Source organism: Alligator mississippiensis, chromosome 1 (assembly GCF_030867095.1).
Source record: "Alligator mississippiensis isolate rAllMis1 chromosome 1, rAllMis1, whole genome shotgun sequence".
Taxonomy (NCBI): domain Eukaryota; kingdom Metazoa; phylum Chordata; order Crocodylia; family Alligatoridae; genus Alligator; species Alligator mississippiensis.
In genome coordinates, this window is record NC_081824.1 from 454,772,919 (window position 1) to 454,795,467 (window position 22,549).

Below are 22,549 nucleotides of genomic sequence, written 5' to 3' on the forward strand. Positions count from 1 at the left end.
TGGGCTTGGGAGTCGGAGGGAGCCAGATATGAATGCTGGCCACATCAGTCTCTTGCATGCTGTTGGCAGCCAAACGCTGTGTGCCTTTCCCACGCTAATCCAGTAGGCCCTCTAGGCACAGGTGGACCATGACTGATTGACTGAGATGCATTGCCAGACTCTAAACAAATGGAGCTGCTGGTCTTCTGCCACTTTAGAATAAAATCCACATTCAAACCCTGCTGCTTCAAAGCCTTTCACCTTCCCCTACCTTTCAATTCACCGAAGGCAATTAAAAAATCCTGGCTTTTCACATTGAACACAACACCAGCAATCACACCGACTTCAAGAAAGGCAGCCATATCTTTTACACTATGAACCCTTTGAGTCACGTGCAAAAGACTCTTATATCAATACAAATAGGAGTATCTACAGTCGAAGCACTCACTGACTTCAGTACAGGCCTTGAGTAGACACTGCATCAGATATACTGTAACAGTGCGTCATATGTACCAATAATGATATCGAAATAAACACAGTTAGCTGTACTTCTCCACCACTTTCTCGATGTGTATATAAAGAAAGCTTTGCTCTCCTAACTCAGAACGAAACTTGTGTAGGACACACCAATATAGATGATCTCCAGGATAACACATATTAAGAGGGACAGCCAAGAGAAAGGCAAGTCATGCTACTAATAGAGAGAAATTAGTGAAGTAGCTGCAAGGCAATATGGTGACATAAGGAACTTGGATTTGAGTTGTAGATGCATTTGTTGCTAGTTAAACAGTTTAAATACATCAATTTATCACTTGGGTGAGAAAGAGAAGCTCATGGACCAACACTAATAGAGTATTTTTGATTGCAGCTTGGTGGACAGAGCATTTCTATAGCACCCTGAAGTCTTATGTAAGTGTGAAGTTTAGCAGAAGAGCTGAAAGATAAACTAAGGGCTATGTCTGTGCCCTGAGGCATGCACTATTCATTTCTGATCGAGGCTGGTCCATGAAGGCTGGGTTTTCTCCAGGAGGAGCAGGAGGGGAAAATCCTGCTTTAGACAGAACTTTTGGTGCAAGGTGTGTGCTTTCTCTGGGACATCTACCAGCCTTTAAATGGGTTCTGCCTGACTCCCCCAAACCTAGTCTTTTGGTCTTTGTGGAAAGGGATATATGCCTATAGTCTCAGTCCTGCAACAGCTAGTACTGTGCTACCTTGAAGAAACTGTACTGTTCACCAGTGTCTTTCGGTATTGTCCTCAAGGAGATATAAAAATGTCAGGAGAAGAGAGAGATTCATTGTGTTACCTCCCTCTGGTCTTACACACACACACGAAAGGCAGTTATTACGTAAGACTTAAAATACGGAGCATAAAATTATGCCATGTGTTCAATTCTAAAACTGGAATAAAGAAATCAAGTCAAAAGTGCTTTTTGTACATTGTGTGTTACACACAGGACCAGCTGTGAAATGGAGTTACTTTAGAACTAAAAATAAAACAGGATTTAATTTCATGTTCATCCAGTTGTTTGATTAGCAGCTCTGAAAGTATATCCATGCAGGAAGGACCTTATCACATGCTCACTTGCAACAGTTGCAACTCCCTGGAGCCTGTTAGTGTTAGGTGAGAACCCTCACTGAAAGGGAATAATTTTGCAATCCCACAAGGGCACTTCACATGTGTGAAGTGCATGCATTTTAGTTGCACTTCACAAGTGTTACATTGAACATGTGATATCACACTAAATATGGCAAAAAGACAGATTCAATGACTTATGAATGTCTGGTCTCCAGTTTCCAGGATGGCATGGACTGCCTCAGAGTAAACTTTCCTATTCTGTTTTGTCAGCATATCTCAACTTCTTTATGTACAACATTCACCTCATGCTGAGGTCTAACACAGGCCTGAGCACAGGGGAGAACATGCTTCTATTTTCTTTATCAACATACCTGTTAATTCAGGGGCAGGCAATTATTTTGGCTGAAAGGCCAGTTAAGTTTTGGCTAGCTGTTGAGGGCTGCAAGGGTAGCCCTACCCCTTGACAGGTGCCCTGCCCCCTGGTAACCATCATGGATTTCATAGATTTCATAGACATTAGGGCTGGAAGGGACCTCGGAAGATCATTGAGTCCAGCCCCCTGCCCAAAGGACAGGAAGTCAGCTGGGGTCATAGGATCCCAGCAAGATAAGCATCCAGTCTGCTCTTGAAGGTGTTCAAGGTAGGCACTTGAACCACCTCCGGTGGCAGGCTGTTCCAGACCTTGGGGGCTCGGACAGGAAAGAAATTCTTCCTTATGTCCAGCCTGAAATGGTCTTGTAGTAGTTTATGACCGTTCAACCTAGTCGTCATCCCTTGGGGCGCTCTGGTGAACAAACGCTCCCCCAGATACTGGTGGTCACCCCTGATAAACTTATAGGTGGCCATCAGATCACCCCTGAGCCTGCGCTTTTCCAGGCTAAAGAGCCCCAGGGCTCTCAGCCTGTCATCGTAGGGTCTGCTTCCCTGACCTCTGATCATGCGCGTGGCTCTTCTCTGGACTCTCTCAAGTTTCTCCACATCCTTTTTGAATTGTGGAGCCCAAAACTGGACGCAGTACTCCAGCTGCGGCCTCACCAAGGCCGAGTACAAGGGGAGAATGACATCCCAGGATTTGCTTGAGAAGCATCTATGGATGCAAGCCAGCGTTTTGGTCGGTTTACTAGCCGCAGCATTGCATTGCAGGCTCATGTTCATCTTGTGGTCAATGATGACCCCCAAGTCTCTTTCTTCCATAGTGCTAGCCAACACAGCACTACCGAGCCTATAAGGATGCTGCAGGTTTTTTTTCCCAAGGTGGAGAACCTTGCATTTATCGGCATTGAACACCATCAGATTCTCATCCGCCCACTTGCTGAGCCTGTCCAGGTCAGTTTGGATCACCCGCCTGTCTTCTGGTGTGGATGCTTTGCCCCAAAGTTTGGTGTCATCGGCGAACTTGGCCAGTCTGCTTCTGACTCCAGTGTCCACATCATTAATGAAGATGTTGAACAGTATGGGTCCAAGGACAGAGCCTTGGGGGACACCACTGGTCACAGGACACCATGATGAGTGACTTCCATCAATTACTACCCTCTGGGTCCGACCCCGGAGCCAATTTTCCAGCCAGTGGATCATGGTGGACCCAAGGCGACAATTGACCAGTTTCACCAAGAGGTGATCATGGGATACCAGATCGAAGGCTTTTTTGAAGTCAAGATATATGACATCAATCTCTTCTCCCTTGTCCAGGTGATAGGTCACCTGGTTGTAGAAGGAAATGAGATTGGTCAAGCAAGACCAATGGAACCAGAAGTCCTGTCCACTATGCCCTGACCTTTGCCATCAGAAGTCCCTCCCTTTTACCACTGGAAGTACTCCTGGGATAGGGACAGACATTACACATAAACTCGTTTAAGTGATCAGAAACTGGTTTAAACCTGTAACAGAACAGAAGTTCAGTGCACATAAACCAGTTTGAAAATGGCTGAAACCAGTTTGAGATAAACCTGGTTGAATATAGTATCGGACTTAACTGATTTGTCTCAAACCAGTTTATGCAATGTCTGTCCCAGACCCCTTGCTGGTTTAAGATAAACCAGAGACCCCCAATGTCCCAGCATGCTCTCTGGCTGTGTGGGGCTCTCTGCTCCACAGCAGGGCTGGCCCCTCCATTCTGCACCTTGCTGGAGCTCGGCAGTCTCTGCAAGCATCTGCCTGGCTTCTGCTCCCCGCACTGCCCTCCTCACTCTGTGCTAAGCAGGAATTCCCCAGTCCCTCACAGACACTCAGCATTAGCTAGCGGACCACATGCTGGCTTCAGTCTGTGCTGTAGGAGACGACCAAGGCAGACAGGCTTTTTGGAGCTATTCAACATGTACATTAATGTCCTTCCTTGGAAAAGTTGTTTAAGAGCATTTTGCTTCTCTGCTCCCTCTCACCACTCCCCGCTAAACAGGAATTACCCCCTCCTCTCTGCCTTGGGAAAAGGTATCTGTGTATTAGCTAGGAGACCACATGCTGGGTCTGTGCTGAATCAACAGATAGCTGGTAAATGTCTCTATTTTCTCAATGGGGCATTAAACACTGAGATAAAGGTGATAAACACTGTTATCAGCTCCCCCCCCCCCACCTTGCTTGCCTATCAGTTTGCTGCAGACAGTACTGTACACAGAAGCAAGGAGGGAAAGAAAAAATACTCTGTATCATCAACAGATGTATGCACTGCACACTCCCTCTTGCCTCAGAGTGCTAGCCCAGGGCTGCAGGCTAGCAACATTCCCTCCCCTTGAACAGCCAGCACGGGAAAAAGCCTGGGACTGCAGGCAGGGTGGGGGTTCACACCCCTCCCTAATCAGAGTCCTTCTGGGGCCTGGCCATACCCCACTCAGTTTAGCTCTGTGCATGGGAAGGGAGGGCTGCTCTAGCACCCCCAGGGGTTCCAGCCTGAGCCACTGCAGGCATGTGCCTGAGTTTCCTCAGGCCAGAGGGATTGTCTGCACAGTTGGAAACTGGTTCAGCCTAGCCAGGTTATACTAACCTGCAAAGGTTGAATCAATTCAGGCTCAGGCTTTTTGAATTTCTGTTTCCTAGCTCTTTTGGCAAGGGGAGTTGCCATCTTGGAACCAGAAAAAAACCAAATTATATTCTAAAAATCAAACAACAGACATTAATTATATTTCACAAATCTTTGAAGATTTTTGGCCAGATGTATATGTGTTTGCATAGTGTACATAGAGGTGTTTGCACAATAACTTAAAATGAAATCTTACTTGTGTATATTGGGGGGGTATTGAGAGGTATGGGGGTATGGGTGGGTGGGTGGGTACAGGGTTTTTGGGGGGCTGTGGGTGTATGTGTGTGGGTATGTGTGTATGTGGTTGTGGGGGAGGACGTAGGTGTGGGTGTGAGTGTGGATGTGCATGTGGTGTTTGTGGAGGGGTGGATAGGTGTGGAGGGTGTGGGTATGGGGTTTGTGGGGTGGGTGTGTGTGTGCGTGTGGATGTGGGGAATGTGGGTGGGTACGGAGTTTGTGTGGAGGGAGGGTGGCAGGGGAGTTGTGGTTTATGAAAGGGGAGAGTTCCTGGGGCATGTGAGGGGGTGTGAGTGTGTGTGTACGGGGATGCAAGGTGGGGTGTGGGTACATGTGTATGGTGGGCTGTGCCATGTGGGACCCCCTACCAACATGCATGCCCCTCCACAAATGTCCCCTTCCCTTACTGTGCACAGCCTCTGCCACCAGCAGCAGCAGCAGGTAGTGAGGCCTCAGCGCACTCACAGACCATAGCAGGCAAAGACCCCTGCTGACACAGTCCCGGCAAGCCCCAGGACTGCATGCAACTGGGCTGCCAGCAGGGAAATGGATGGGGCTGGCCTGTCTCCATAGAGCTCCTGCTGGTCTAGGCTCTGTGCTCCTATTGCCCTGCCCTGGTTCTCCCCCACTGGCCTTACCTCTAGGGCACTAGCATGGGCCCCATGCTCCCCCCCCCGCCCACTCACTGCCACTTGCTCCCCACTCCGTGTACCAGCACTGCCCTTGCTGTGCCGCTTCCCTACCTTCCTATCCACTGCCACTGCTCTCCCCCTGCTGCTTGCCACTCTGGCAGTGCATGGTTCCCAGCTGGATGGCTGGGACCACACATTGCAGCAGGAGCCAGCCCAGCCCCCATGGTTCCCAGCTGGCTCCTGCTGCCATGGACCCATCCGCTGGGGCACTGTACTCCTGCCTGCTTATTCACTGCCACTTCCCTTCCTTTCCCACCCTCTGCCACCACTCTTCCCCCTGCCCACCACTCTCAGTGCGTGGTTCCTAGTTGCATGACTAGGACCACAGGACGCAACATGAGCCAGCCTAGCCTGGCCAGCACCACATGGTTCCTGGCTACATGGTTGGGATCACACAGCACAGCAGAAGCCAGCCAGGAACCATGGGGGCTGGGTTAGGCTGGGCTGTCTCTTGCTGCATCCTGTGGTCCTGGCCATGCAGCCGAGAACCGTGTGGTGCCGGCCAGGCTGGGATGGATCCTGCTGCACTGGCAATCCTTCCCCCGCCCCCTCTGCCTGTTCTTATCAGAAACTCTCTCAGATGGAGGGAGGCAGGGAGCAGCCCCACAGTCACCAGGCCAATAGCCTTTGCTAGGCAGAAGCTTCCAGTAGGCTGGGGTAGGATGGGGGCTGGGGTAGAATGGGGCCAGGTAGGCTTTGCTGCTGCTAATGCTGGGTCCTGCTGCTGGCTCCTCCTGTGTCCTGCGGCTGCTGGCACCTTATCATCTTTCACAGGCAACCATGGGAAGACAATTATTAATTTTCAAATTTTTTCAGGGGCCCCACAGGCCAGGTACAATGGCCTGGTGGGCCAGATCCAGCCCGCAGGCTATATTTTGCCCACCCCTATATTAATTTGTCCCCTAAGATTCCCAACAATGGCCCAGATTCCTCAGGTGGGGTCCAAGAACTAGACTCTGGCCCTTGCAGCCTGGCTGTATATACACCCAACAGACAAGGGTTTTCCTCTGACATAAATCATACATAGACAATGTCTATTCAAGCTGACAGCATTTCCTATCATCAAGGCATGCTGGAGTATCAGCTGGCACTTAGTAAAGTGCAGCATAGTCCCGCTCCGCTTGGTATTAATTAGAGCAGTTTCTCAGCCAGGGTGCCTTGAGATCCTTTCAAGGGTGCCACACAATGTCAGCAGTGTTAGGTGTGCAGACATGATTCATATGATAAAGTCAGAGATTTCAAATAGAAATCCATGGTGATAAAAACAGTATGCCCTGTTGTGATCTTTCTGAGTTCTCTGCAACCCAAGAATCACCCTATTATTTTTCTATAGTCAAAAAAGTGAAAACTAAGCTGGATTTTTTCAGTGAGTGTCTTGAGTCTATCCAAGGATGCTTTGAGTCTAAAAAAGGTTGAGAGCCACTGAACTGAAGCAATCGCCACACTAAAGAAGATGCAGCTTGTGAATGGAGAGAGTCACTATACTCGCACATTGCTCTTGTGAGCTCTGCTTAGCGTGGGGGATCATACTGGGCCCAACCAGCACATTAACAAAGGATTGTAAAATGTGGATGTATGGCCACTGGGACACATACTGTGTCTATAGACTAAATTCCACTATTTGAAAACTTCTGAATATTACAACCCCATTTTTGGTTGGGGCAGCCCCATCTTGTAAGGGTAGTCTGCACTTCAATGAAACACATAGAGCGAAGAGTCTGAATTAATATGAATTTCAGCAATGCAAAAACTCAGCCTTTTAACAGTGATCTCAGGTCCATGTCTTTGTTGATCAGATATACTATTCACCCAAAAAAAAGTGAATAGTGTATCACTCCAGGACAAAGGAAGCATGTATTCTAAGGTACTCATGTCAGCAAGCTCTGCCACATAATGACTTTTTGTAGAAACATGGGTAAAATATGTAGTGAACTGTGATAAAAATACCTAGAATCCAGAAGAGAAATTGCGCTCTGTGAATGAGAAAAGCCCATAATAAACAACAAGCTGTTGAAATAAATAACTAAGTAAATCTACGCAGGAAAGTATAAGGCAAAAAAGATGAACAACAATGGCCAGAAAGAGGCTGATTTATGAAGATGATAAGAAGAATTATTTTAGGTTTTTTAAACAGGAGAGCAGGGAAGGTGCTGGAGAATTAACCACTGTTTATGAAATTTAATTTCACCAATATTGAGCTGATGATAAATACATTTTGCTGAGTTCTTTCTGCACTTTATGACTGCTGGCAATACTTACTCTACACTTCTGCATTTTAGAGAAAAAGGATCATGAAACAAGTGTTGGCAATTGCCAAAAAGTCTGCTGAACTGCATTTTTGGAGAAAAAAAATAACCCTTTGATTTATTAAAAGGCTCCAGCTACAGATTAATTTCCTTTGCTCAATACTTCTTGTCATTTCACCTGCCATGAAATGGGAACTTGACAAATAGATAAAAATTTTATCTGCATTCATTTGTAGGCTTTTCAAGCATGGTACCCTCCATAGCCTCACCTGCCATGATTGTTTGGAAAGAGGCCCAACAGTATCCTCAAATGAATTACAGCAGCTGCCTCCACACCTAATAAAACAATAAGTACTTTCACGGTCCCACAAATAAGCTCCACTAGGTTCCCCGTGCCCACTGAAGACAGTGGAAGTGTCTCCTCTTATTCCACTAGGCTTTAGACTCATGCCCCAGTGTACATCAGACACCCTCCAGCAAGGGTGTCAAACACAGATGTGGGTCTTCTGTCTCACAGGACTTCTCTCTGGCCAGAAAACTCACCTCTGGATCTGGCGTGCACTAGCATGACCAGCATTCATATGGTTAAGCCTACCACTTCCCTTACCCTCTGCAAAATTTCCAGCTTTCAATCACCCTTCAGCATACATGTTGGCTGTGCTGACACAGTGGATCTAGCAGCTGTGTCAACAAGCCCCACAATCCAGATTAAGAGGTGGGTCATTCAGCCCATGAGAACCCTATTGTCCAGATTCAGCCCCCCAACTCATTTGAGTTGGCATCCCTGCTCCCTAGGTTCTGCCTAGAGGTGCTGTCCCAACTCACACTTTCAGCACAAACAGGATTTTAATAAGTAGAATAGAATAGAATAGAAGTTAAAAAGATTAACTTCCATGGTTATCAAAAACCGCCAAAGCATGAACTAATGCTGCGTGATCTTCCTGTACCTCTAGACTAAAACTAGCCATAAGAAAGGTGGCCAAGAGCCTCTCATATTTCAGAAGGGTCTCAAATATCATCTCAATGTGGTGTTAACTCAGAGCTAAAAACAACACTTAACCTCTAACATACTGTTCACAAAGACAGCATCAAACTGATGAGCATTTCCAGAATGGCTAATATAACAAATGTCAGGAGATGAAAAATAATGTATTATGCAACCCACGGTCCCTGGGCTACTCTCACTTATATATATATAAGACTACAGTAGGTATTAGCTGAGAGCCAATGGGGACGAAAAAAGCCTCTAGAAAGTATTCCACTGGTTCAATAAAGAATTCACTGACTTCAAAGCTGTAACTACTATTACAATCATAAATAAAATATTTTCAGGATAATTACAAATATCAATATTTCAGTACAAGCAAGAAACTGAGTTTGCAGCTACCAAGAGAGCAAAAGAAAAAAATGGCTGCAAGCTTTTTCATGAACACTTTCCACAGGATTACGTTTCTCACCTGTGTGAAAGGCCAAGAAGTTTTAAAAGCAATATGAACTGAGCAGCCATACTCATGCTAAACAAGCCAGGAAACATGCATTGCCATCAGAGATTCAGAAACTTCAGAGGGAAAAAAGACATTCAAGATGAACTTGGAAAAACAGACTAATATTCAAAGCTCTGATTCAATGCAAGAGAATCTTACTGAATTGCTAAAAGTAATAGGCAAGTTCCAGACTGAAAATATATCAGTACAAACAGCTAGATGTGTGACCAGGGCTTTACTACAATGAATCAAAACAAGTCAAATTTTCGCAATGCCCTCAAAGAATGACGCCATTCTTAGTGTACTCATCTAAAAACACGTTTCAGAAAAGCAATGCCACCAATAGGGCTTTTACTGCCACCCCCAAAATACATTTGTCATGTGCGATTTGCAAAGCACCATGTGTACTAACAACACTATAAATGAAAAATAACAACAGCATGCATTTATCTCTGATTAAAATCCTATACACATTTATATGTAAATTAAGTGGAGCCCCTGGGCTCTTGGCAACAGGCCAGTGCAGCCCCTGTGCTGCAAGGGTTGAGCACTACTTTTTCCTAGAGGCTTGTTTTCTTTCTTTCCCAGCAAAGTAGCAGGCTAGCTCTTTCTCCACTGAAACAGATAGGTCCTGAATGTGGCACACACTGAAGCTATATTAAAAAGGGACCAGATAATATGAGCTAGTGATTAGTAAAGCAAACTGGGCATCAAAAGACGGGGATGTTATCCTTGGTTCATCCCGTGATCTAATGGTTGTCCTTCAGCAAACCACTGCAAGAGAAAATCATCTGAAAGCTGATGTTTGCTATTGTCACAAGAAACTACTCAAGATTGTTCTAACGGAAGGGGATTACAGAGGGGAAACATATTCTCTCTTTTTTCTTAGTTTGTTTACCTTGTGCTTTTGATGGCACTTGGTGTATGGTCAGTGCCCTGTCCTCATGATGGATGAACCTGCCGAGACTCTCTAAGAGGGTGTTTACCAGAACTGCCGGTCTCCGTATTTACGCAGGCACCCATCCCCATGGATATCTGGGTTTTGCATAGGTGCATCCTGAGAGTTAAATCATCCCTTCCTGAACAGCCACAATAGAGCTGAAATGGCCACAAGCTCAATCTGTTTAGTTAGCTAAAAGGAAGGTTAAGAACTGACGTGGTGATCCATAACTGCCTATGCAAGGAGAAAATATCTGGTAGTACGATGCTCTTTAATCTAGTTGACAAAAGCAAACCCAGATTCAACAGCTTGAAGATGATGTCAGGGGCTGGGGGTGGGAAGCAACAAAAAAAAACCCCCAACTTTAAAAACAATGTGAGTATTTAACTGTGGGGGTACTGAACAAAAACAATTTACCAAGAGACATTGTCATCATTGGTGCATTAGTATGAAAATGGGATGACTTTCTAAAAGATATGGTCTATTTCAAACAAAAGTTACTGTGCTAGATGCAGAAGTCAATGGATGAAACTCTACAGCCCGCGTGAGACAGGATCTCCATGTAGATGACTATGATGTTCTCCTCACAAACCAATGGTACTCAACAGGCAATATGAATAAAAAGAGAGAAAAGAGGCCTGCACATATGTGGGGTTCTTGATTTCCTACAAGACCCTACATAAACAATAGAACAGAAACCTGCAATTCTTTCTTTTTCAAAGACCTTTGACTGTTTGGAGGGGGAACATAACATTTACAGATGCTCTATCACTCAACTTAAAAAAAATCAGGATGATGGGCCATTGTGTGTGCTTCAGCTTCCCCATCAGGAATGCACACTACTTATACTTACTCAGGAACAGAAACATGGGAATGGACAATGTGGATCAGACAAGCTATGCATACAGGTCAAGATCCTGCCTCCGACAGTGAGCACTTCCAGGTATAATGAAGGTGTAAGAATCTCTACAGCAGGAACTCTGTGGAGAGACCTTCAGTAAGCGCTGGCATACAAGGAGGGGACAAGAAACAAGTAGGAAACCTGAAGTAGGACACTGAGTCAACCAGAGTCTCTAGGACCACGCACACTGCAGTATGACATGCTCTCTTCGGTACTAATCCAGCTCCCAGACAGGGCATGAGGAAGGGCTAATGCTGCTGCTGGCTCAGCATCTGTGCTCTTCAGCCGCACTGTTACTGTCCCCATGCAGAAGTAAGAACCGTCTTTCCTGTCATCAGTAACACCAGGGCAGCCACAAAGCAGCCCTCACTATATGTAAGGCTCCAGAGATGAAAGGTACAAATACTACCACGGTGCCTGAACGCTGAATTTCAAAGCAAAGGGTTCAAACGCATACAAGTCAGGACACAGAAATCATTCTTTATCATCTGGAAAATGCTTATGGGCTTGTTTGTGCACTGCCTCCATGCAGTGCACAAACAAGGATGGATTTGAATACCATGGCAGTCAAAACGCTGCCTCATCACTCAAATTCATAGGCAAAAAAATTGATTCTGAAATACCACTAATTATTCATGAGCTTCATCAAAGGCTCAGCACTTCTAAAAAGCAGTAAACAGAACATCTCATTTGTCACCTACCCACCACCTTACTTCCTCCGTTGCACTTCTCGGTTCGCTGAAATAAATAAATAAATAAATAAAATAAGAAAAGGACAGTTGGAAAATGGCATCTTTCAAAAGCTGTCAGTTTAAACTAAAAAGAAAAAAAGGATTCAGAACCTAATCAGGGCTTATTGAGATTGATACTCTATTCACACACACAAAGAGAAAAGATTATTGGGGGGGGGAGGGCACCAGTTCAAGACAAAAGGTGAATCAATAATATACTGTACATGAACTTGCAAAGCCCCTCATGTTAGAACCACTTCCTATTCCCAGCGCTAACTGGTTACACAGCTTCCAAGGGACTTAAAGGAAGAGGGTTTTGTTGATGAAGAATATAGCTTAAAATAATATATGTTCCTTATATGTTTTCTGGAAAAAAATCCCTTCATTTAATACACCCTTCTCACCAAAGTTCAATTATAAGGAACATTATTTAATGGAAAAATTAAAAGTGATGCGATTTACATAAGGCTTCCTGTTAAAGATTAGGAAACAGAAATTATGATAAGAGAGCCAATATTTTGTCCAACCCATGTATTTTTCATTTGAGTAGCTCTAATAGGATAGTCTGGGACGTGTATAAAAATAATATTTACGTCTCCTTCCGTGGATATTTGATTATTTTCATTAAGCATAAGTCATGAATGCAATCTGCAATGATTAAATAACTTTCTCCAAAGAATATGCTGATTGCTCCTAATAACCAATGTAGAACCCATTCAGTTTGTTTGAAACCTTTAAAGTCAGCAGGAATCAGTGGAAGCTCAGCAGCATAACAAGGGATGGGGAAGTGGGGTTACAGTTCTGGGCACCAACCTAGAGGGGATGCAGGATTGCTGGTGGCCATCACTACCCAGGACGCAAAAGACTGGTTGTTATTCCTGTTGGAAACCTTACTCTATATTCCACCTTTTTCAGTGCCTTTCAAGTTGTGAATCACCAGCTCCTGTTCTGAACACTGACAACATCTTATCAACCACAGATCCAAACCACAGTGTGGAGACGGCTTACAGTAAGTAGCACCTATGGCTGCCATCTAGGCAGTTTTCAAAATGAGAGCCAGTTACTTGAGTGCTTAAATAGTACTTATATTGCTAAGCTTAGCCCCCCACTGTGAATATTCTGCCCTCCCATGTTAAATGCATTGCACAGATGTTGTAAACTCACAGAAACATCATATTAAACACCAAGCCAACTCTCAGTGAAGTAAACGGAAAGCTTCTCACCAGCTTAACTGGGAATTAGAGCATGCCAAGGAAGGGCTCCAAAAGCAACATTAGTGCAGTTGTCTGCAGGCAAACTTTTCTACTGTTGGTTTTTCTAGTTGAATACGTACTGACAATCCTACCATTCATATTGTAAATTGTGTCATAAAACATAGCTGACATGCAGTATGAACTAGTCAACAGGCCTACACGAGGTTTAACCCTTATGTTTTCCTATTTTTATGATAAAAACATATTGCTGAATTAACATAGAGGTTTTGTATTTGTATGCTCAATTTTGGCAGTGTAATACAAGAGAATTAGGGGTCCAATCCTATGAATGTCATTTCTATAGACATTGAAAGTTGCCTGTAAATATAAATCTAAACAATCAAAATATTCCATACAATTTTCTGAATGCCCCAATCTACCCAAGACGGCAGCCAGGACATTCAGCATCTTAATAAAATAATGTGCATATGGTAATTTAATTATATTATAAAATATATGTCTTCAGGTCATAGGATAATAGGGAAGTAAGGCTGGAAGGAACCACATAAAGTCATCTAATGCAGCTCCTTGCTCAAGACATGATCATCACTGACTAAACCATCCCAATCAAGTGACTGCTGCAGGTCAAGTTCCAAAGTCATATATATGGGATGGGCTGTTAAAAAATAATTGTTTAGCAAAATGTGATGAACTATATTTTAAGTCTGTAAAACTATAGACAACCCTAAAGAAGACTCAGAGGGGACTTGGTGGCAGCCTATAAGTATATTAGGGGTGTACATCAGGGCTTAGGGGAGCGTCTATTCACCAAGGCCTCCCCAAGGGAGGACAAGAAATAATGGTCACAAACTGATTGAAGATCACTTCAGGCTAGACATAAGGAAAAACTCCTTTGCAAGTCAAGTGTCGAGGGGCTGGAACAAGCTCCCCCTCCTAGAGGTGGTACAGTCATGCTCCCCAGCAATCTTCAAACAGTGTCTTGACACCCACCTTGCTGGGGTCATCTGACCTCAGCAGTCTTTCCTGCCCAAGTGCAGGGGGGCTGGACCCGATGATCTGTAAGGTCCCTTCCAGCCCCTAACAACAACAACAGCAACAACTATGCATCTGATTGGATCCATGTTACAATTAGGTTTTATGACTCATGGGATTTCACAAGAATAATATATGGTGGGTGTCACTCAGAGAGCGATCCAAAGATAAGCGGCAGCATCTTTGCTTTAATAGTCCATTTAGGCAGTGCCCTCCATTCTAAAGGATTCCAGAGCGTTTGACAGAATGGGTTCTTGTGTCACTTAAACCACCTCTGGAGTGGCATGTGGCAGCTATTAAATCACACACATCACCTCCACACAATGGCTTAGGACAAGAATGAGAAGCATCTTATCTTATTGAGGTTACCTAGGAAATTAGATGGGTTAAATGTGATTGTCAACCTGAAACTAAACCTACTCCTAATGAGAGAATAAAATAAAATAGCTATGGGCTCTGTCAGAAAAGGGGTAAACCCCTACTTCATGTTTTAATTGAAAGACAGAACTTCCACTAGCACAGCAATTTCTGGTACCACGAATGGAAATAACTTGAGTAGTTACTGAAATGGGCAAATGCCACCTACTGAATCAAAACCAGCTCGCACTGAAGGAACTGTATGTCTTCAGATTTACTCGAAGAACCTTGTTTGCGTATTTCTCTGCAGCACTTCTATTGAAATACTGTAACTAACTGTGTTCCCTGACTTGATAAACACTGAGACTGCATGGCTGCTGATAGCAACATTAGAGTCTTTGATAAAGTTTCATTTTTATAATGTTTGAAAAATTCTAGGTATTAACTTTCAAGGTGAAATGTATTCCAAATGATGACACTACCCTTCCTTACCCTCCAATGATTTAATTCTGATGCTTTCAGTTTCTGTGGCTTGGCTTTAGCTTTTTTTTTTTTCAGAGCATCTGTGTGTACGTGTGCACACACATGTGTGCGTGTGCAAAATTATGATTTCTGATCAAAATGAACATTATTTAAAAATGACAACTTCAAGGTCACTCACCCATCATTTTCAGAGTGATTTTCGAAACACATCATCAAGAAACTGAACCACACACTTAGTCAAATACATTTTCTACCTTCTTTCCTTTACAGATGAAATTAAATGATTTTGCTGCTGTGAAGATTTGCCAACACTTTAACTTGACTGGGGCTTTTATTACAGTTTCTACATTTACCAGCACAGCCTTATACTTACTCAAGGAACTTTTCATAATCAACTTGCCTTAATGCCAATAGTAATTTATCAAAGACTCAGGGGCATGAGACAAGAGTAATGTTATCTGGATTGACCAAGTATGGGTTTGTCAAAGCTCACACACTTAAGGCAGGAGGGAAAAAAACCGAACTGGTTCTAGCAGTGTAATCTCAAGCATATCTCTAACTCATATAAGCTCCAGTGTATGAATAATCTATGCCAAAAGTGGCAGCCCTAACACACATCATCAGTGTTCAGTAGCGCAGTAAAAATTGTAAAGCACCAGGCAGAGAGGAATCATAGTGATGCTTAAAACTCAATACCTATCATTTCCTACTCAATGCTACCAGTTAGGGGAGGACAGGCCGTGAAACTATCCTGACAAATCTGATGTGTAACTGGACTTGACTGCTGTGGGCCTGAAACCATACTGTTTAACTCCTATGACTAAGGGTTGCTGCAGCAATCACTGCCAAGCAGACCTTGTTTATTCTTCAAAGGCAGAGTGAAAAGACTTGCTTGATGACATCCATTTATTTATGAGATCAACTTTATTTGCTGGACCCTTCAAGCCTGAAGGTTTCAATCTGATGAAGGTAAGTGAGCTTCATCCAAAAATCAGAATCAATACTAGTATATGACTGCTTGCAGGATGGTCCAGTGTGAACTAGGATGGGTTTTAAATAATTAAAGAGAAAATGAAACTGGTCTTCTCATTTGATTGATACAGAAAGCACACATTGCTCCATTCTTTTCCAAACACCTGTGACTCACTGGGGGACTCGCACACCACTGACCACTTATACATTCTATTCAATCTTCTAATATCTCTGAATGTTTGAAACTACCAACTCCTTTTGCTTTCTCATAACCATCTTGAGTATAAGTCTGTCCCGTGCCTTTCCCTGAGCTTGGAGCCTTTAAACTGAAATGAAACTCATAGACAGGATCAGGAAAAATTCTTGCATTGATCTGTTGCCTGACAGATTACTGAATTTACTGAAGGACTGCTGAGCCTTGATGTCGGTGTCTTCAAATGGATGTGCCACTGGACCAAGTTTTTGCTGTTGCCCAGGCCAAATCACATTTTCAACTTGTCCTGACAAGTAGAATAATAACCAAGCTACTGATCAGCTTACAAGAAGGGGCTGAGGCTGTTCAAGGAGGGTGCCTGACAGAGGGACCTGAAAGATGCAAAAAGAAGGTTCCCTCCTCTCCATATATTTTAAAATAGAGATCAGAAGTGGAGAAAAGAACTGAGCAGGAGGAAAAGAAGAAGAGACTCCCTAAAGGACTTTGATAAAATCCTATGAGTGTGCAAAAATAGCGGGGAAACTGAGGCACATATCATTTATGGGTTTCTTCCTTTTGCATGGATCTTTGTATTTTTGTTGCCTAAAGCGTGATGGGTTAGAAAATGCTTCTGCAAAGACTCTATTATGAGTCCTTGAAGGGACAATAACAATAACTATCACCCCCACAGATGACATAAGGTAGTCAGGCTGCTGTGTTCCACCTCTGAGAAAGGCTTAACTACGGCCAGGGAATACGCTTACAGTTCAAAAGAGGCAGTGTTTTGAGCCCACCCAGACCAAAGAGAACTGTAGAAGCACAGAGGCCCAGCAGATGGGTCTGAACTGAGCAACCTGATGAGGGTCCAGCTAAGGTAGCTTGACTAGGGCTGAACACATATTATTCAATAGTGTTTTGCGGGCTGAATTATCCTTCCCCTCCTATTTGAAATTTGTTGATGATAACTGTAATCAAAGCTAAAGAGTAATTTTGTTCTACTATGTCTCATTTTGGTCTGGTTCAGTGCCAGTCCATGCCAGATGATAAAAATAATCATGACAAAGTAAATGAGCTCTTATGATTCTATGATATCAAGAAGTATGTGTGTGTGTGTGTCCATGTCTGTGCACATGTCCAAATGTGTGTTTCCCTTCCTTCACATGAATGTTATCAAAGCAAAACAAATACCTACTTCCATATATAAAACTAGAAATATTTTCTACCAGGATGGAAAGCACTAACTCTTGAAGCAGATTTAGGGATCACAGCAGACAAGTGACTGAACATGAGCACCCACTGCAAACTGTGGCAAAACATGTTATCCTTAGGTGCATAAAAAGGCAGGTAATGAGTAACAGGAGAGGGGTGAGGTTACCTCTGTATACAGCATTAACTAAGTGTATGTGGGAACCCTGGGGACAGTTCTGGTGCTGATATTTTGAAAAAGGAAGTTGAAGTCAGAGGGGATGCAGAAAACCACACAAGTATTTCTGGGCTGAAGAAAATGCCTTACAGTGAGAGACTTAAAGAGCTCAATCTGTTTAGTTTATGAAAAAGAAGATTGACAAGCAACTTGATTACAATGTATAAAGTAACCTTCACGGGTTACTGGCTACTAAAGGGCTCTTTAATTTACTAGAAAAAGGCATAACAAGAGGCAGTAGCTGGAAGCTAAAACTGGAAAAATCTAAATGAGAAATTAGGCCTTTTTTTTTTCTTTTTTTTTTTTTTAAGCAGTGAAGGTGATGAAACATTGAAACAAACTACCAAGGGAAGAGGTAGATTTTCCATCCCTTGATCTCTTCCAAGCTGATGCCTTTCTGAAATATATGCTGCTTTAAACCAATGTTGGTTATCCCTCATTCAGAGAAAAAAGTTATTGATCTCAACATAGGGGCAACTATGTGAAATTTAATAGCCTGTGATATGCAGGAGAGATATCTAATGGTTCCTTCTGGCTTCGACTTCTGTGATGCATGAACATTAATCACATGCATACTCCAGAAAGAACACGGAGAAACAGAATTAAAAGATTAGTGCTGGGCCTCTAAGCAACTCTACACTGTCCAATGTTACTCCTTATTCCACCTATGTAGTGCCGTGAAATCCTGCTTATTGGTTGCATGAGCACTTTTTGTATTACTCTAACCACATGCAGGCTCCAGTCAGGGGTCAGGGACCCATCATTTTTACACAGTGGGTGTGTCTACACGTGCGCATTTACTGCACAGTAACCAAAATTACTGCTCAGTACAGGCACATGTCTACATGTGCGTGCCCATGCTATGCAATAAATATGGCAACTTATGATGATCTGAACACACATTTGATACCTGCATCATGCAGGTATCAAATTTGCGCCCAATTAGTTACTTCACAGTAACGCACATGTAGACGCCTTACTGTGCACTAACACTGTGTGTGTAGACTGACTTGGGACTAACTTTAGTTCCAAGTCAGTCCACATATAGTGTTAATGCACTTGACACCTGCATGTGTTGACGCTGGCCTATTCCCACTTATTGCACAGTAAATTTAAGCCAGTGTAAATGCATGTGTAGACACACCCATTGTGGACCTACATACAGTGCAAAGTGATCATAACAAACTCAGTTTATACCAAACCCCTGCTTTTAACAATCCCAATAACAGGCACTGATTTTTTTTTTTTTCCATTTTGAAGATGCAGAAAACTGACCCTATTACAACAATGAACTTTTTAAATGAACTTTCCTTGTGTCTCCTACGGCCCCTGAGGCTCTCTGTCCCCAGTCAACTGTCCAGCAGGCTGGATTCCCTTAATTTTAGGTTTCTTGGGTAGACTGAAACAAAACAGGTTGAATCAGGCTAGAATGAGTTCTCAGTCTCATTGCTTTAACATTCCTCTCCCTCTCAGCCTACTCCTACTCCTGCCATCTCCTACTATGTTAATTAGTCCCAGTGGGCTCAGCCACCCTGCAATCAATCAACCCCACAGGTCTCAGCTGCCCTGCACTCAGTTCCAGACAAGGTGCCTTTGTCCATCTCTTACTGGGCTTTCACCCTTAACTGCCTTCCTGGGCCAGCTAGCCCTACCACAGCCTTCCTGGGCCAGCTTACACCAACCAGGTCCTAGCAACATTTCCACTAGTTCCATCAGGGAGCTTCTACCTCCCCCTCCTCCTGATCAGACTGCCGCAGGAGCTAGGATTATATCCCCCAGACCTACCTGTTCCCACCTCCCAGCAGCTTTTCTTAAAAGTGATCTCCCCTTGTTTCCTTTAAAGTGAACTCTGGGGCAGAGTGCCCTGTTTCACCTCTCCCACCCTTTCTCCCAGATTTCCAGTAAGGGTTAGTCTCTTGGCATTCCTTCTCCTAACTTTTCTGGGAAGGAAAAAAAGAGAAAACAAACTACAAACAGCATTTGCATGCCACCTTCCTGGTCTATGCTTTGCTGTGAAGCTGTATGGCTGCAGACTCAGGTACTGTGTTACATGTGCACTGTTGGCCATCATTGGTTGTAGCCACCTTAGCAGTGCATGGTCTGTCATGATCGTAAGTTGCCATTCCAGCAGGTAATAATGTGGGGTCTCCATAACCTACTTTATCACTAGGCCCTCCTTTTCAATGGTGGCAAAGGCACGTTTGTATCCATGTAACTTCCTACTAACATATGGTACTCAGTGGGCTCATCTACACATTGCCCTTTTAGAAGTACTAAAGGAAGTACTAAAGCACAGCACAGTAACTGCCTGTACTGCGTCATAAGAACAGAGCAGTTATTTTTAGCAGCTACTTTACTGTAGTAGCGGCTATAACAGGGGAGCGTACCGCTATGGCGAAGTAGCTGCTGGTCACATGTAGACACCTGTGGATGCTATGTCATCACAGCACATCACAATGGAGACACAGCGTCATGTGTAGATGCACATAATATTCCACATCCCCTTCTCACTGCAACAGCATGGTTCCAAGAGCCCATCTGATGCATCAGGTTGGGCCAGGAAGGATTTGTTGAAATCTGGTGTCTAAGCCACAGGTTATAGGGCTGCGCGAAGTTTCAGTCCCTGATTCAATTCAGCGGAGATTCAGTCCAATTCAGTGGCTGAATTTCTGAATCCAAATCGAATCAGGAGACCCTTTAATCTCTCCAAATCAAATTGGAACCCTCCAAATTGATTTGGAGAGATTAGGAAAGATTTGGAGATTTGGACATAGACACAGTTTAAATGTTTTTTCTATATACCTCTAGGTTGCAGGTGGCTTGTGAATGCTGCAATACAGGGGCATATGAAGCATCCCACAGAAATGCGGGGGGCTCCCCCATGCGCTCAGCAACAGACCCGGAAGTAGACCAGAAGCACTTCTGCTCCACTTCTGAGTCTGCCAGGAAGCATGCTAGGGGGCCACCCTGTGCCCCCTCTTCCCCCCCCACCCCCGGCTCAGCAACTGGTACCTCCTGGGTCTTGGGGGGGGGGGGGGGGTAGCTGATCACTGGAGCTGGGGGGGGGGACCCCCGCACTTCTCAGTTTGCTGCCAAGCATGTGGAGAGCACCTCCCAGCATTTTTGTGGGACGGTCCATCCGCCCCAGGATTGCAGCGATCACAAACTACACTGGTACCTCAAGGTATGTACAAGAAAATTTTAAAGCTGTGTCTATGGCTGAATCGCTGATTCTCTGAATCAGCTTTGAATCTTCAGATCTGGATTTAGCCAAATAAAATCCAGGACCATCATCCAAAGCAATGAATCAAATCACTGTCCCTGATTTGGGCCAAATCCATATCAAATAGGGCCCACTTCACACACCCCTAATAAGTGGCAAACACAAAACCTCCTTGCCACATATCAAGGAATTGTGTAGTCTGCCTAGTGGCTGGCATAAGCCAAGAACCAAGGTCTGAGGAGTAGCCAGGTCGAGATCAGATGGTCAGGGTCTGAGACAAGGCTGAAACAACAGGTAGAGTGGAGGCAGGGAGCAAGCCAGGTCAGGTGTCTTGAGATCAGAGTTCTAGATGAAGCCAAGTCACAAGGCAGAGGTGTGGCTAGAACCAGGGCAGAGCTAGCAACTGGAAGTCAGATCTGTGAGTCAGGAGATGAGAGGGAAGAGACAGCAGAGCAATCTGAAGGCAGCAAGAGCCTTGTTGTGCAGACAGCTTCTGCCTTCCTGTCCAGGGTTATATAGGCTGGAGGGACTAATACCCTGCTGGGAACTCTGGTCAATCAGAAGTCAGCCATAGTAGGCCTTCTCACAATGGGGCTCCTGACTTCTCATCCCCCAGGGTGATCTAGCACTCGGGATGGGGAGGCAGCCCAGCTGGGGTGACTTCCCGTCCCCAGTGAAATGTCAAAACAGTATCAAAACAGCCTTTCTGTTTCGATGGAAAGGAACGGAATAGCTGTTTCAAATCAAAATGAAATTTGAAACAGAACGCTCTTCCACCAAACTGCAGAAACTCAAGGCAAAACAAAACAGTGCCATTTTGCACAGCCCTACTGCGCATCTACTATAAAGCTGCTATACCCATGAGGGTAATCAGCTGAGAGAGAGATGCTATTATCTTTGAAAACCAAGACACAAGCCACAGTCAGATTCCACCAGTCACTTCAAGATTCCTCTTTCCAATTTTTTTTAATATTTTGATCTTTATGTAGTCCTGCAGTGACTAGGTATCTGCCTCCAACCATCCTGGACTATCTGTCTTAGGGACATCCAAATATGATGTTCTACATATCTCTTTTTTCTAGGCTATTTTGTAAAGACATCTTAGTACTCTGCTATTAAATGTCGTTTTTGCTTGTTGGGTGTGACGTAGCTGTTCCCCAAGGTTGACAGCTACCTTCTCGGTCTCTTCTACGTGGAGCCCCAATTCCAGTGCCTCTGGGTATGGAGCCACTAACAAAGCTTTCCTCTTTCTCCAGGGTTTTAACATACTTACACAATATATCTGTCGAGGCGTTCTTCTTCCAGACTGTCTAGGCTTGTAATCCATGGGTTGCACCTGCTACCTCTAGTAATAGGGTTGGGTGCCCTGTTAACAGTGATATCTTAACTGGAAATCTCAAATGGATGGGAACTGAATTGTAAGAAGAGCATAGGAGATCATAATGTTTTTGTCCAGTGGAGTTGACAATAGCTGCCATATGCATGAGACACAACCAGTTCCACTTAAGAGTTTGAGGACAGCAGACTGAACTTCTTGGAGCATAAAGCAATAGCTCCCAACTTAGGGGTGGCAGCTCCAAAAGGGGCCATAGCACTTATTAATGAAATTGTGAGAAGCACACAGATTCTGTGGTAGCACACTGGGCTCACATCAGAAGTGAGGTTGTGAGCCTAGACATTGTGACATCTATGCAAAAAGTTTGGGAACTAATGACATAAAAACTGGTTGAGTATTTAGGGCACATGCCTCTCAAATTGCTTCTATATTGTCATGAAAGACAGTACCACTACAAGGGCAACAGGGTCTTCATTTCACTCAAGGCACCACTGAAAGTGGATTGGACGGACCAGAA

The 22,549-nt window shown here is 44.2% G+C and overlaps 1 protein-coding gene across 6 annotated transcripts in view; it reads right to left on the reverse strand.

Moving 5' to 3' along the window:
- FAT3 (FAT atypical cadherin 3) overlaps positions 1 to 22,549 on the reverse strand; it is a 641,536-nt gene that overhangs the window by 347,951 nt on the left and 271,036 nt on the right. The gene's annotated exons all lie outside the window — the stretch shown is intronic.